The sequence below is a fragment of the Rattus norvegicus genome, chromosome 4, assembly GCF_036323735.1.
Source record: "Rattus norvegicus strain BN/NHsdMcwi chromosome 4, GRCr8, whole genome shotgun sequence".
In the NCBI taxonomy this organism is placed as follows: Eukaryota; Metazoa; Chordata; class Mammalia; order Rodentia; family Muridae; genus Rattus; species Rattus norvegicus.
This window is the reverse complement of record NC_086022.1, coordinates 119,469,700-119,486,366: the sequence shown is the minus strand read 5'-3', so window position 1 is coordinate 119,486,366 and position 16,667 is coordinate 119,469,700. Positions and strand designations below refer to the sequence as shown.

General features: G+C 46.2%; 1 pseudogene; it reads left to right on the top strand.

The window, feature by feature from the left end:
* The first annotated feature begins 1,301 nt into the window (after window positions 1-1,301).
* Ass1-ps2 (argininosuccinate synthase 1, pseudogene 2) lies at window positions 1,302-16,059 on the top strand (annotated as a pseudogene).
* The last annotated feature ends 608 nt before the right edge of the window (window positions 16,060-16,667 follow it).

The following is a 16,667-nucleotide window of genomic DNA, read 5'->3' as shown; positions in this document are numbered from 1 at the left end:
TAATCCCAGCACTCAAGGCAGAGAGGCAAGAGGCAAGAGTTTAGAGGTGGTTATGCTAGGTACCTGGCCCAGCTTTTCTCTTTTCTCTGAAATGGCAGCAGCAGCAAGCACTCTTAACTGCTGAGCCACCTCTCCAGTCCTGGTTGGCTACCCCCTTCCCCGCCAAGCCTGTTTCTCTGTGTAACAGGCTTGGGTGTCCTGGAATTTGCTCTGTAGACCAGGATGGCCTAAAACTCACAGAAATCTGCCTGCCTATCCTGAGTGCTGGGATTAAAGGCATGCACAACCCTGATTGTTTTCTGAACTGTTTTAAGACGGGGTCTCATGGAGGCCAGTCTGGTCTTGAACAAGCGCTATAGCCAATGTTGACCTTGAACTCCTGATCCTCCTGCCCCTACCCCCAAGGTGCCGGGGTTCCCAATGTGCTCTGTTATGCCTAGTTTACATGGTACTGGAGATGGAATCCAAGGCTTAAGCCTGCTGGGTAAGCCCTCTACTAACTATTCCCAGCCCACTCTGCTTGGGTGTATGAACGTTCCTGTTTAGACATACCTTCTTGGGGTTGGGGATTTAGCTCAGTGGTAGAGCGCTTGCCTAGCATGTGCAAGGCCCTGAGTTCAATCCCCAGCTCCGAAAAAAAGAAAAAACAAACAAAAAATTTAGACATACCTTCTTTAATACATATATTAGAGGTAGTTATGCTGGGTACCTGACCCAATCTCTCTCTTGGTCGGTCTGTCTGTCTGTCTGTCTGTCTCTCTCTCTCTTTCTCTCCATACACACACACACACACACACACACACACACACACACACACAACACACACACGATTTTTTATGTATATGTGTATACTGTTGCTGTCCTCAGACACACCAGAAGAGGTCATCAGATCCCATTACAGATGGTTGTGAGCCACCATGTGGTTGCTGGGAATTGAACTCAGGACCTTTGGAAGAGCAGTCAGTGCTCTTAATTTCTGAGCCATTTCTCCAGCTCCCATGGTTTTTTTTTTCATTAATTTATTTATGTGTATGTGTGTACCTGTCAGAATGGGACCACAGCATATGGAGGTCAGACTAGAGGAAGTTAGTTCTCCTTTCTACTCTGTGGATCTTGGGGATTGAACTGAAGTCATCATGTTTGGTGGTAGTCACCTTTTCCTGCTAGCCATCTCATCTATCCTGTGTGGCAGAATCTTGACATTAAACTCGTTGCTGGCAGTGGGTGAAACAGGAGGCTATGCTGCTATTGATAGACTTCTGTGCAGTGGTAGCCTCATAAGGTTATAGATCCTAAGGGCCATGCCAACACAAGCCTGGAATTCTAGCACCCAGGAGCTGAAGCAGGAAGATCCTTTGAAACTCAAGGTCAGTTTAGGCTACATAGTGAGTCCCAGGTCACCCAGGGCTACATAGCAAGAAGGAGAGATGTCTCTTGGTGGCCGTATGCTGTGGTCCCATCAGAAGGGCCTTGTCTTTTTTCTTTTTGAAAAAGTCGTATTATGTTTATTTGCTTTTCCTCTCTCCCACTCCTCTCACAGTTGTATGTACAACTTTCTGGAGTTGGTTCTTGCCTTATATCATGTGAATTCCAGAAATCCGGCTTGGTGACTGGCAATCGCTTTATCCATCCCAGAAGGGCCATCTCTTTCTAAATCCTGAACGCCCAGCAATCACTGTGACTCCAGTAGGTTGAGCTCAAGGGAAGGAGGCGCCTGTGAGCTGTAAGCCGGGAGGACAGCAAGGGAGGAGGGCAACTCTATGCTGCCTGGAGAATTTGGTGCAGAGGAGACGACCAGGAGCCGAGGAAGAGGGAGGGTCTGTTTCCTCAGAGTGTACACATGCAGCTTAGTGAAGACTTGCAGGCCAAAGCAAAGAATTTTTATTCTTCTGGAGAGACGGAATGGGAGGTGGGGTGGAGTCCCAAACCCTCTTCAGGCCGGCTATTGCCTGTGCTAATGCCCACAGACTTTATAGTTTTGAGTTCTGCATGTGAGCAGCAGAGGGCGCACTCAGCTAAATGCAGAGAGAACTTGGGCAAAAGGTGCGTAGACCTCAAGGAGCTCGGATGCTGAGCTGAATCTGGTACTTTGGAGGTGGAGTCCGACGTTCGGAATAACCACGGGATGAAAAGCTGGCCTTGGAGATGTTTATTCATATTCTCAGAACTTAGAGGAGGAAGCAGGAGGATCAGGAGTTCAAGATCATCCTTACCCAGCCTGGGTTACATGAAATGTTGTCTCAAGAAAGGAAAAAGAAAAAAAAAAAGCTTGAGAAAGCTACATATCAATGTCACACACCTATAATCTCAACATGTGGCAGGCTAGGAAGGAGGGTCTCAAATTCAAGGTGAAGCTGGGTGTGGTAAGTGCACATGGCTAGCCTGGTCTACATAGTGAATTCCAGTACAATAGCTTACACAATGAGGTCCTATCTCAAAACCAGCCAACCGAACAAACAAACAAACAAACAAAAATCGAGGCCAGGTCTGGAGAGATGGCTCAGCAGTTAAGAGCATTGACTGCTCTTCCTAGAGGTCCTGAGTTCAATTCCCAGTAACCACATGGTGGGTCACAACCATCTGTAATGAGATCTGATGCCCTCTTCTTTTTTTTTTTTTTTCTGGAGCTGGGGACCGAACCCAGGGCCTTGTGCTTGCTAGGCAAGCGCTCTACCACTGAGCTAAATCCCCAAACCCCTGATGTCCTCTTCTGGTGTGTCTGAAGAGATCAACAGTGTACTCAAATACATAAACTAAATGAATAAATCTTTTTTTTTTTTTTTTGGTTCTTTTTTTCGGAGCTGGGGACCGAACCCAGGGCCTTGCGCTTCCTAGGCAAGCGCTCTACCACTGAGCTAAATCCCCAAACCCCGAATAAATCTTTTAAAAAAAATATATATATATAAAAAATCGGGTTGGGGATTTAGCTCAGTGGTAGAGCGCTTGCCTAGCAAGCGCAAGGCCCTGGGTTCGGTCCCCAGCTCCGGAAAAAAAAAGAAAAGGAAAAAAAAAAATCAAGGCCAATTTGGTTTACACCTTGTCTTTAAAAAAAAAAAAAAGCCAGGTAAGGTGGCAGGTGGTGTTGCACTCCTTCAATCCCAGTAGGCACTCCGAACTTAAGGCCAGCCTGGTCTACAACATGAGTTCCAGGATAGCTAGGGCTACACAGAAAAACCCAAAACCCAAAAACCAACCAAACAACAACAAAAGTGTGTGTGTGTGTGTGTGTGCGTGTGCGTGTGTGTGTGTGTGTGTGTGTGTGTGTGTGTGTGTGTGGTGTGTGTGTGTGTGCGCGTGTGGTGTGTAATCTTCTCCTCCATCTGGAACAGGACTCCTCTCTCCAACCTGAAAGGCAGGGACCCTTGGTTTTCACTTCCCTCTTCAGGAAGGACAACTGGCTCCCACACAGTCACATCCCTGTCTAGTTTCTTCCAAGGTCTGGCTATGTATGCATCTCTGGCCATCCTGAGCTCCCATCTTGAACTCCCAGCAATCTTCCTAGCTCAGCAACTAGAGAACGGTGGTTACAGGGCATGCCACCATGCACAGGGCATAGTTTTGGGTTTGTGCATGATAGTCCATGTCACTGGGGCCTAGGGCTGTCACTCATTTGGTAGAGAGCTTGGCTAGCATGCACAAAGACCTAGGTTTGAGTTCCAGAAATTTGTAAACCAGGCGTGGCAGTGTTTGTCTGCAATCCCAGCACTTGGGAAATAAAGATACAAGGATCAGTAATACAGGGTCAAGCTGGGCAGTGGTAGCACACACCTTTAATCCCACTACTCTGGACCTCTGTGAGTTCCAGACAGCCAGGGCTACACAGAGAAGTCCTGTCTTGGAAAAAAAACAAAAAACAAAAAACAGAATAAACTAAACAAAAATTTTTTTAAAAGGAAGAAAGAAATATAGGGTCATCCCCAATTACATATGGGGTTTGAGGCTAGCATGGGCTATTTGAAACCTTGCCTCAGGAGACAAAAGCCTGTGGGGAGATGGGCAGAGTAGAGATAAATGTTGACGACTTTTGAAACTAAATATCGGAAATAAAAACATTCATTATATTCTTCTCTCTACTTTAGGGCATTTGAAAATCTCTACAACAAAAAGGATTTTTTTCCCAGGCAATTAGAAAGGAAAGTCACATCATCTACACAGAAACAACTCCTGAGCTGACAGGTTTCTCACCAGCAAGGGTAAACAGACCACAGTAGAATAATATCCTCAAAGGATGAAAAGAAAATAACTACCATGTTAGAATTAAATATTCAGCGAAATTAGCTTTGAGGAGTAAGGTGAATTGAGGATACAGCCAAAATAAACAAAATCTGTGCTTAGCCCAATAAACAGGTGCAAAAATCCTGCTAGGAAGCAGTCTTCATGAAGACAGGAAAATTCTAGAAAAGATAGCCAGCAAATAAATGGATACAGGCATAACCAAACTGTGCCTCCTCTGTGAAACCACTGTAGAATCTGGCCTCTATGTCTTATTTGCTAGTGATGGGTTTTCTCCCTGTAGCTTACTGGCCTCTCTGCCATGGTTTTGGTTTGGTTTGTTTCTCAGGAAAGGGTCCTATCTTCCATTCAACTTCTTCCTCCCAAGACATCATGTACACACACGTTTACTTATATTTCCCTCCTCCTCCCTCTCCTCCTCTTTCTCCTTCTCTTCCCCCCCCCCACCCCCGGGGCTGGGGACCGAACCCAGGACCTTGCGCTTCCTAGGTAACCGCTCTACCACTGAGCCAAATCCCCAACCCCTCTCCTTCTCTTCTTTAAATATGGTCTCACTATGTAGCCCTGGCTGGCCTAGAACTCACAATGGAGATCAGGTTAACCTTGAACTTCCACAGCTCTGTCTGCCTCTTCTGGGGCTAAAGGTGTGCTCTATCACACCACATAGCTTTAAAAATATTTTTAAAGAGCATAATGGTTTTTTTTCTAACAGTAAGGCTTGGAGGACTTTATAATAATGTTATAAGATACAATAGAACACCTCTCTCTAAGAATTTCAAAATAGTTATGGAACAATTCAAGCATATCTCTAAAACAGAACAGGGACTGAGTCAGTTTATCATCATCATGACAAATACTCGAGACAATCAACGGAAAGGAGGAAACTGTTCTGGGTTGATGTTTTTGAAGGTTTCCATCCATGGCCACTTGGCTCCGCCATTTCTAGGTCAGAAGGGGGTGTGTGGTGGGTAAAGCTGGTCACCTTGGTGGCCAGGGGAGGGGGAGGGGGAGGGGGAGGGGGATGTTGGCCCAGAAAACGGGAAAGGGAATAACTATCGAAATGTAAATAAGAAATACTCAAGTTAATAAAGATAAAAAAAAGAAAGAGACAGAGAGGCTCAGGGTGAGGTAGAGTCCTTCTAAGGATCAACATCCCTTGGCTGGGCACAACCTCCTAAGTCTGCATCACTATTGTGAGGTAATAGTTTATCCAGCATGAGACTGTCCAAGGCTCTGTTCTCAGGGCACATTAGACCCTTTATGATCTGACCACTTTCCAAAGCCCTAGTCCTGGGCCCTGCTGTAGGGGGGATTGAGTCTTCAATATGTTGGGTTCAATTGTTACTAGAGGCAGACTGGGTTTTATTGTGTGAGCTTTCCCTGGGGAAGACTCCTCCCAAAAAAGAATATGCACCCCTGAGTAGACCCACAAATAGCAGACCAAGTGTTTGACAACTCCAAAGTCCCAATTGGTGAATAATGAATTTACTGAGCGGACTTGCAGAGCATGGGTTACTTACAGAATCATGGGTGATCCCCATTCCCCATTCACCAAACAACCAAGCCACTAGGAAATCTTACCCCAGCCCAGGTGATGATTCCCTGTCCATAGATATCATCATCTCCCCTCCACCAGGTAAACTCCATACTCTATGAGCTGGTCCCTTTTTGTGTTGCTTTTACTGCTCCTGAGGAATTCTGAAACTAAATCTAGACTTAGCATCTCTCCTGTGGGTGGCCATTTTCTTCCACAGATACTGCCCCTACTACAATGAACAAGACTAGTAACACTTCCTTCACACTCTCTACTCATGTCCAAATTTCCCTAATGGTCTCAAAAATGTCCTTTTATTCCAAGCCTGTTGGCATTGGAGTACACAAATTGCACTCAGTAATTACAGCTCTTAAATCTCGTTTAATCTGGCGTAGTCTTTCCCTTTCTTTAATTTCTCCTGATAATGATAGGTTGAAAAACTGGATCAGTCATTCTGTGCACTGCCCTAATTTCTGGTTTTGTTGCTCACCTTCCTCGCGGTACCTCTTAACCTGCTTTTCTCTGCTGCTGCTCAGCTCTCAGGGCTGATTAGATGAGAGATCTCCTGGGAAACCATTTTGGATCTTGACAACATAGGAGGTTTTTTTTTAAGGCTCATTATTATTTTATGTGTGTGAGAGTTTGCCTACACATATATCTACACATATATATGTTCACAATGTGTGTGCCTGTGCAGGAGGAGGGCAGAAGGGGTCAGATCTTCAGGAACTGGAGTTACAGGTAACTGTGGGACACTATAAGGGGGCTTGGAACTGAACCTGGGTCCTTTTGAATAGCAACAAGTGCTTTTAATTAAGGAGCCAGCAGAGAGGGTTTTTTGCTCGTTTCTATGGCTTGTTTGAGTCAGAAACTTGCTGCATTTTTGTCCTAGTTTCTTTCCATGTTTCGTGATAAAATGCTGTGACAAAAACAACTCGAAGGAGAAAAGGGTTTCCCTGGCTCACACTGAGGAGTAGAGCTCATGGTGGGAAGTGGAGAATGCACATGTTTAAGCAGTTGGTCACCATCCTGGCCAACTTGACACAAACTAGAGTCAAGCTAGAAAGGCGCCTCAGTTGAGGAATACCTCCATGAGACCCAGTTGTAAGGCAATTCCCAATTAGTGATGAGTTGGGTAAGGCCCAGCCCATGTGGGTTGGTGGTCCTGGGTTCTGTAAGAAGGCAGGCTGAGCAAGCCCTGAGGAGTAAGCAAGTGAGCAGCACCCCTCCATGGCCTCTGCATCCACTCTGGCCTCAGGTTCCAGTCCTGACTTCCTTTGGTGATGAACAGAAATGTGGAAATGTAAGCTGAATAAACCTTTTCCTCTCCAATTTGCTTCTTGGTCATAGCGTTTCTTTGAAGCAGTATAAACCCTAAGACCATCACATAGCATCTACAGTCAGGAAGCAGAGAGCTAGGAATGCCTGCAGCTGCTCAGCTGCGTTCTTTATTTATATAGTCCAGGATCCCAACCAAGAAATGACGCACCCTGCAGTGGATAGACCCCACTTCAATGAACTCAGTCAAGATAATTCTCCACCAGCAAGCTCAGAAGCCCGCTCTAGACCTCATCAAACTGGTTATTATGAATTGCCCTTAAAAGTAATTTCTAGCACCTTTATTATAGGAAGAGGGAGGGCAGAGCAGATGCTTCAGTGGGTACAGACTCTTGCCGTATAAGCTTGGTAATCTGAGTTCAATCCCTGGAGCCTACATAAAGATGGAGGGAGGGAACCAACTCTGGAAAGCCGTCCCCCACAAGTGTGCCGTGGTATGCATCCCCTTCCCTTCCCTCGTAATAACTAAAGTAAGCACTTTAAAGGAAAGGGGAGATTTGACCAAGGAAATAAAGGATGGAAAATAGACACAGGGCATCTGGAGGAGCTGAAGAAAGGATCATAAATAAAAGGCAAACAGACCCTCCCCAGAGTCTCCCAATAGACCTAACCCTGCCTACACTGACTTGGGCCCAATGGAACGAATTCTAGATTTTCAGTTCCAGACTTCAGAAGAAGAAAATAATTTTGTGGTATTTTTTTTCTTTCTTTTCTTTTTTTTTTAGACAGGGTCTCCCTAAATAGCCCTGGATATACTAAACTCACTTTGTAGACCAGGCTGGCCTTAAATTCATGGAGATTTGTCTGCCTCTGCGCCCTGCCCTCCCTCCAACCCAGCACTAAGTTTGTGGTATTTTAAGTGATTGAGCAGTAAACACATTAAGAAACTAACATTAAGTTTCTTGTTACCATGAAACCCGCGTTTGTGTTATAGAGTGGCTAAGCCTGAGCAGACACCTTTAATCCCAGACAATGAAGGTAAAGGTAGCTTGTAGAAAGAAGCAGCCATGTTTGAAAGTGATATATAATTGAGTGTCAGTCAAAGTGATGAACCAGAGAAAGATTTTACAGACTAGGCTATGCCCAACTCTCATGAGAAGAGAGAGGAAAGGGAAGCTAACTGAGGAGCAGTGCAGAGAGAGAGAGAGAGAGAGAGAGAGAGAGAGAGAGAGAGAGAGAGAGAGAGAACGTTTTACTGAGACAGGCTGAAGAGAGAACAAGTTAGACACAGATGAAGACAGATGAGCAGAGAATGAGAAGGAGCCAGAAGATTAGAACATATTGCCAAAGTTAGTATGAGGCCAAGCAGAGCAATTCAGGAGGAGAGGCAGAGAGAAAGAAAGAAAGAAAGAAAGAAAGAAAGAAAGAAAGAAAGAGGGCTGGAGAGATGGCTCAGCGGTTAAGAGCACCCGACTACTCTTCCAGAGGTCCTGAGTTCAATTCCCAGCAACCACATGGTGGCTCACAACCATCTGTAAAGAGATCCCATGCCCTCTTCTGGTGTATCTGAAGACAGCTACAGTGTACTTATAAATAATAAATGATTAAATCTTTAAAAAAAAAAAGAAAGAAAGAAAGAAAGGAAGGAAGGAAGGAAGAGAGAGAGGGGGGAGGGAGGGAGGGAAGGAGGGAGGGAGAGAGAGAGAGAGAGAGAGAGAGAGAGAGAGAGAGAGAACAACTTGGAGAGGAATTTGAGCCAGGACTGCTGAGTTGAACCAGCCAACCAGAGTTCTGAAAGAACGAGAAAGGGTGAGTGAGAGGCTGAGAACATTCTAGGCCTAGATTAGGTTGTACAGAGGCTGGAAGCTTCCAGGACTAGGCATAGGTTAGCAGACTAAGGCAGTAAGCATTGGAGATGACAGTGACTTCAGGCTTAAATAAAAGCTACTTTTACAATAAAATATTCAAATGTGTTTTATTTAGCTGATTGCTGTAGCACATGTTTATAATCCTAGCACTAGGGGCCGGGGGCAGGAGAATCAGGTTTGAGGCCAGCCTGGGCTACATACTGAAACCTTATCTCAAAAGGAAAAAAAAAAACCAAACAAACAAACGATGGAGCATGAGGACTCTGTCTCGAAAATCAAACAAAAGACAAGAAAAGGAAAATTGAAATAAGCCCTTACCAGCACCCCATGTTTTATTTTATTTTTAAATTTATTTATTGCGTGAGTGTTCTGCTACATATGCATCCATATGCCAGAAGAGGGCATCGGATCCCCTTACAGATGGCTGTGAGCCACCACGTGGTTGCTGGAATTGAACTCAGGACCTCTGGAAGAACAACCAAGGCTCATGACTGATGAGCCATCTCACCAGCCCCCATGTTTTATTTCTATTTTACTTTCCTTTAGGAAATAGAACCCTGGGTTTTGTGGATACGGGGAAGACATTTTACCACAGTGTATACTTTAGCCTTGATGCATTTTTAAATTTTTCTTTGAGATTTTAATTTAATTACAGCATCTCTCCTCTCTCTCCTCTCACTAAGCCCAACCGTGTACCCTCCTCTGCTCTCCTTCAAATTCGTGGACTCTTTTTAAACTGTTACTGTCAATATATTTCTTGGAATATAGCAACTACATAAACCTTTTTGAATTTCCCATTAGGAATGGGTTTATGGCTTCACTGATGTTTACTGGAAGAAAAGTGGCCAGTGTCCCTCCATCGGAGAGGCATTCTAGGTGCTCCTGAATATTGCTGCCTTCTATTGCCCTTCCTTGTGTGCCTGCTGCTCCTCTGTGGTGCTTGTGGCTCCCCTGGGCTTCTCCTCCTCCTGACTGGCTATTAGATGCTTGCTGCAGCCATGTTAGCATCTGTGTGGGAGGGCGTGACTCAGGCACTGTGCTTGGCTGTGACATTGCCCTTACCACACAGATGATACCTGTCTGCTTTTTGAGAAGTCTTTGGCAGTTTATTCCTATACTGAGGATTGAATCCAGGACTCTGTGAATACCAGGCAAGCATTCTACCACAGAGCTACTGCAGAGTGACTGTGGAGGGAGTCAAGAAGGCTGTTCGTTTCATCACAATTAGGTAGCCAGCATTGGCTCAAACTCCAGGAGTCTGACCCTGACTGGTTTATTTTAGGCATATTCAAGCACAGCACAATTTGGTGAAAACTTCCCTGATGATTATTAACTCAATCCAATGTGCACAATAAAGCAAGTTCAATAAAGGTTTGGCGTGACTACATTGAGACTCTTTGTGAAGTTCATAAGGCTAAGTTCTACAGAGTGAGAAAAACAGTGTGTCTCTGTCCATACAGATATGGCAGAGGTCACCGGGCTAGCATGCTCCCAGCCTTCTGGGCACATAACAGGTATGGGATTCTGTCCTTGAAGGAACAAACCTGTTTGCTAACATTCTAGGTTCCCCTAGTGCTTATCTGGGAGCACAAGGATCTCTGTCCCTCCTACAAGCCCTTTTAGAGGTCCTAACGTGGGGACAGAATGGTTACTTCTGAGGTTTCATGATGATAATGTGATGATGACGCCGCCACCGCCGATTTGAACTGGGCTTTATGTAGCCCAAGCCAGTCTCAGTCACTATGTAGCTGAGGACAAACTCGAATTTCAAATCCACCTGCTTCCTCACCCAGCGTGTTGGGATTACAGGCATGCACTAATGTTATGGATTCACACAGGGCATTGAATCCAGGACTACTTGCATGCTGGGCTCGTGCTCTTCCAACCAAGGTACACCCCCAGCCCCTGCCTGATTATTCTATCCTGACAGCTGCACATCTGGCTAAAATCCCCCACTGTATAACCAAGAGGTTCTTTCCTCGTGTTTCTCTCTAGGGTATTGGAGTCAGGAGTCTCTCTCTCTCTCTTGTTCGTGGATCTGGCTGTGGTTTCACACGGTGCTTACTGATAACCCTCTGGATCCCAGGACCACCATCCACTCCTGCATCTCAGCCATTACAGGGGTGGGAAAGGCTGCTCTGAATTGGGGACTTGAGCGCACACCTGTGTCGGTGTGCACGTCAGCACAGGTGGGAGATAATCTACTTATCTGATGAAGTACAACACACAGTAAAGATACCTTAAACGTCTGTGTTAGAGCTGGGCTTGTGACCCATGCCGGAAATCCCAGCACTCCATGGGATTTTGCTAGGAAGTTACTTAGAGGCCAGCCTGTTTTCACAGTCAGTGAGCTCCAGGGCAGTAAGGGTTACAAGGTGAGTCACCTCCACTCCCTTCCCCGAGGGGCTGTCTAAAGTCTCTTGTGGTTGTGCACACCTTTCATTCCAGCAGTTGCAAGGTGGGAACAGAAATTCAAGGTCACCCTTGGCTTCACAGTTTGAGGCCTGACTGAACTATGTAGGGAGGAGGAGGAAGAAAGAGGAGGGGAAGGAAGAGGAGGAGGGTTTATCTCTCAAAATCTAAGCCCTGCCCCTCAGGACCTCTCCTATTGCACCTTGAGAAATGAAACCTATTGCAAAGTCTTCTGCTGCTTTGGATTTCCTGCAACCCTTGGCTCAGTTCAGTTTTCTGAGGTTGGTCTTTCACACTCCGACCTGTCCTCATCCCAGGACCAACAGTTTTGTATAAGCTTACACACTGTTTGCCTCCCTATCCTCGACAAAAAAATCCCACCAGTGTGCCTTGCTTAGAGGGGATTCTGTTTGGTTTTAGACTCCGAGACAAGGACCTGAGGTGCATATTTTACTTTTCAAAACAGACCTGACCTCCAGGTTCTCCCAGCATCCCTCAGCCCCTACCAGGCATACCCTGCCGCCGATTTAGAACTCTCCAGCCCAGGGGCTGGGCTGCTCTTCCCCTAGAGGCTCCTCCCTATATAATGCAGACATTTTGGTTACCCTCTCTCTTTCCTTCCCCCCTCCCCCTCCCTCTCCTCTCTCTTCTCTTCTCCCTTCTCTTCCCCCTCCCACAACCCGCCCTGAGACTCCCCTGGCCTCAATCCTTGGAGCCAGAGAACAGTTTCAATAAATCTGCCTCTAATATATGCTAATCTGGCTTGAATTGGCTCATTTCACTGGTGGGGAAATAACCTCTCAGATCCTGCTCTTCCCTCTGAGGTCCTCCCCTTACCACAAGGGGGCGATGTGGAGTCCTCTGCGGCTTTCTGGCCCTCTTCCCATTCCTTTTGGGAACCGCTTCTACCAGGGCACACCTACTTCCTTTCCCAGAGCACAGCTGCAGAGACTCCCAGGTCTGAATAATACTTTTAGGAATTTTTTCTAATTGTGAAATAATTTTAAATCATCAGGCGGTGATGGAGCATACCTTTGATCCCAGCATTCTGGAGGCAGAGGCCGGCAGATCTGAGTTTGAGGCCAGCCTGGTCTATAGAGTGTTCTGGTTTGACGGCCCCAGAATAGCTGAAGTCACTGCGTTTTATGTCTGTCAGCTATTCTTTGTTGTTGCTGTAACATGCCTGTCAGTCATTGACACAGAGAAGTGATGGCCAAAGGACATGCTGACCACACACCCAGTTTTGTCCTGTATGTTCTGTATGAGGTTTGCTAATCTTAAGAAATTCCGGGGTTGGGGCTGGGGATTTAGCTCAGTGGTAGAGCGCTTACCTAGGAAGCGCAAGGCCCTGGGTTCGGTCCCCAGCTCCGAAAAAAAAAAAAAAAAAAAAGAACCAAAAAAAAAAAAAAAAGAAATTCCACAAAGCTTTACATAGGACCCACCAAATCAAAGGTCAGTATGAACTGTTATGTCTAAACTATCATGAGTCAGAGCTGACCACCAGGCAGCACATCCTGTAGCTGGGAATAGACTCATTGTAGTTTTTGTGTGTGTGTGTGTGTTTTTTTTTTTTTCCTTTATAAGCAGACAGAAAAAGATATCCGCTGTCATGAGTTCGAGGACATCCAGGGCTACACAGAGAAACCATATCTCAAAAAACAAAACAAACAAACAAACAAAAAACAAAAGGAAGAAAGAAAGAAAGAAAGAAAGAAAGAAAGAAAGAAAGAAAGAAAGAGGGGTTGGGGATTTAGCTCAGTGGTAGAGCGCTTGCCTAGGAAGCGCAAGGCCCTGGGTTCGATCCCCAGCTCCGAAAAAAAGAACCAAAAAAAAAAAAAAAAAAAAAGAAAGAAAGAAAGGGAGAAAGAGAGAGAAAAGAAAAAGAAAATCCTAAATCCTGTTGGGTATGGTGGCATACATCTGTGCCCCAGCACTCAGAAGGCAGAGGCAGGAAGAGTAAGTTCCAGGCCAGCCTGGGCAACAGAGTAAAACTGTGCAAACAAACAAACAACCACTCAACAAAGAAAGAAAGTAACCACCCTGTGTGAAATGCAGCAGTGCAGAGCACAGGACACTTGGACGCCATAGTTTGTCCTTGTTTATTCTTCCAAGTATTTACCGATAACTTTATAGACACGTGGGCTTTTTTTAATAGCCCAGTGCTCCTGAGATTTGCTTCTGGCTCCACTGCCGTGCTCAAGGCACCTGGAGCTTGTCCCGGTTGTTCCTGTGCTTTTCTGGCATTCCTCAGACCTTTGCTCCTGAGGACATTCTTATTTCCCCCTATTGCAAAACAACCCCTGCTCGTCCTGTTTCCACCCTCCAGGGATGGGTGATTTCTCTGTGCCTGCCCTGGGTGTGCTGCGTGGTCTCAACTTCTAATCTAGAGGAAGAGGCACCATGCCTCTCTCCATATCTGAGGGTCCCCTCTTGCCAGGCCACAGACAGCAAGTTGGCAGACTTTTCTCCTAGGGTCAAGAGCCTCACCAGGTGAGCACAGCCAGGGTTCATGGCTTCTTAGGGCTGTAGTCCTGGCCAGCAGGAAGTCTCAACTTGCCAACTGCTTAGGTCAGGGCAGGAGGAAGGAGAGCAAGAAGTGGGGTAGTACACCTGCGTTCTCTTCGCCCTTTCCTGGAGTCTTCCTGTTACTGGGGGGTGGGGGAGGAAGAGGGCAAGAGATAGGGGGCAGCTCTCTTAGAGAACCAGCCAGCATGAGACAGATTCTTAATGGAGCCTGGCAAACTCATGGTAGTTGAAGGTTAATAAAGAACCTTTCATTTAAAATAGAACCTACTGTTAAAAAAATGGGAACTTAGCAATTCACCAGAGAGAGAGAGAGAGGAGAGAGAGAGAGAGAGAGAGAGAGAGAGAGAGAGAGAGAGAGAGAGAGAACTGGCCATTGGGAGATTCTGGGTTCAGTTGAGGGAGTGCCATGGAGACTTCTGAGTTTGTAACTGTGGGCAAGTCTGCTAACCCTTTCATATCTCAGCTCCTCCAGCACCATGCCCACTTGTATGCTGCCGTGCTCCCACCATGATGATGAAGGACAACCTCTGGAACTATAGCAAGCCCCAATCAAATGCTTCCCTTTAGTAGAGTTGCCTTAGTGTTTCTTCAGCAATAGGACATTGAGTAAAATGCGTGGGATACTGGACCTTATTCAGACAATTAAAACAAAACAACTAAGGGGTCGGGGATTTAGCTCAGTGGTAGAGCGCTTGCCTAGCAAGCACAAGGCCCTGGGTTCGGTCCCCAGCTCCAAAAAAAAAAAAAAAAAAAAGAAAGAAAGAAAAAAAAGAAAAAAGAAAAAAACAAAACAAAACAACTAAAACCTCCAAAAGTTTGTAGCATTTAGATGGTCGGCAGCCATTTTGAGGGTAGAGTGCCACAGGCAATAAAATTATAGTAACTCACTGCTCCCCTGTCTGCCACTGCCGCCTGGGCTCACTGAGTGGTTCATCCCGGCCAGGAAGACAGACTACGGACCCCAGGAACCTGTACCTGTACCAATCCAAGACAAGACACTCAGCAAGGGCTCTGTGGTTCTGGACTACAATGGTGGTCCTGTACAGTGGCTGAAGGAACAAGGCTATGATGTCATCGCCTAACTGGCCAACATTGGCCAAAAGGAAGACTTTGAGGAAGCCAGGAAGAAGGAGCTGAAGCTTGGGTCTCTAAAGGTGTTCATTGTGGATGTAAGCACAGAGTTTGTGGAAGAGTTCATCTGGCCTGCTGTACAGTCCAGTGCACTCTATGAGGATTGCTGTCTCCTGGGTACCTCTCTTGCCAGACCTTGCATAGCTTGCAGACAGGTGGAAATTGCCCACTGCGAAGAGGCCAAGTATGTCTCAAGGCTCCACGGGAAAGGGGAGCAACCAGGTCTGCTTTGAACTCACCTGCTACTCATTGGCACCCCAGATTAAGGTCATCGCCCCCTGAAGGATGCCTGAGTTTTACAACAGGCTCAAGGGCCAAAATGATTTGATGGAGTACGCAAAGCAACATGGAATCCCCATCCTTGTCACCCCCAAGAACTCCTGGAGCATGGATGAGAACCTTATGCACATCAGCTACAAGGCTGGAATCCTGGAAAACCCAAGAACCAAGCACCTCCAGACCTCTACACAAAAACTCAGGACCTGCCAAAGCACCCAACAGCCCAGTTGTCCTTGAGATAGAATTCAAAAAAGGGGTCCTGTGAAGGTGACCAACATCAAAGATGGCACTACCCACAGCACGTCCTCAGATCTCTTCATGTATCTGAACAAAGTTGCGGGCAAGCACGGAGTGGGTCGCATTAACATCGTGAAGAACCACTTCATTAATCAAGTCCCGGAGTATCTACAAGACTCCAGCAGGGGCCATCCTTTACCACACTCATTTAGATATAGAGGCCTTCACCATGGATTGGGAATTATGCAAAATCAAGCATGGCCTGGGCCTCAAATTTGTAGAGCTTATATACACGGATTTCTGGCACAGCCCTAAATGTGAATTTGTTCACCACTACATTGAGAAGTCCCAGGAGCGGGTGGAAGGGAAGGAGCAGGTATCTGTCTTCAAGGGCCAGTTTACATCCTCTGCTGGGAGTCTCCACTCTCACTATACAATGAAGAGCTGGTGAGCATGAACATGCAGGGCGACCATGAGCCCATTGATGCCACCGGCTTCATCAATATCAACTCGCTCAGGCTGAAGGAGTACCATCTTCAGAGCAAGATCACTGCCAAATGAACCCTGGCAAACAGGCACAGGCCTCCCCACTCTGCAGCTCTCCCAGGCTTCAACATTACTTGTTGTGATAAATTTGTAATTGTAGCTGCTTGTCCTCCTACCACCTGACTGGGCTGTTGTACCCCACCCACCCCCCACCCCCGCAGGCTTTGTTCCCTGGTCCCCTGTAGCCTACAAAAGTGGTCATCGAAGGGAAGGGGAGGGTGGCAGGCAGCTGCAGAAAGTGTGAAATGACAATTAAAAGAAGTTACATTTAAAAAAGTTACTGAAACTATTATTCAATTTCATTTGTAGTTTTCTGTTGGTGACTTCAGAGAAACAGCCTAGGCTCTCTGCTTGGGTTTTCTCCTCCGTGAATGGAGGGGAGCAGAAGCACCTACCTCACTTGGGGGGTGGGCAAAGAAGATAATGACAGTAGAGTCCCAACCCCGCAGGTTTAACCTTTACTCTCCGAGGCCCTCAAATTATTTGCAGATAGAGCGTAAAGATTAGAATGACAACGAACGTAGTGCTGGCGGTGTTTTCTCTTTCCTTTATTTTCCTTATTTTCCAAATAACAATTTTTTTTTTGAGACAAGGTCTCATGTAGCTTAGATTGGACGTAAATT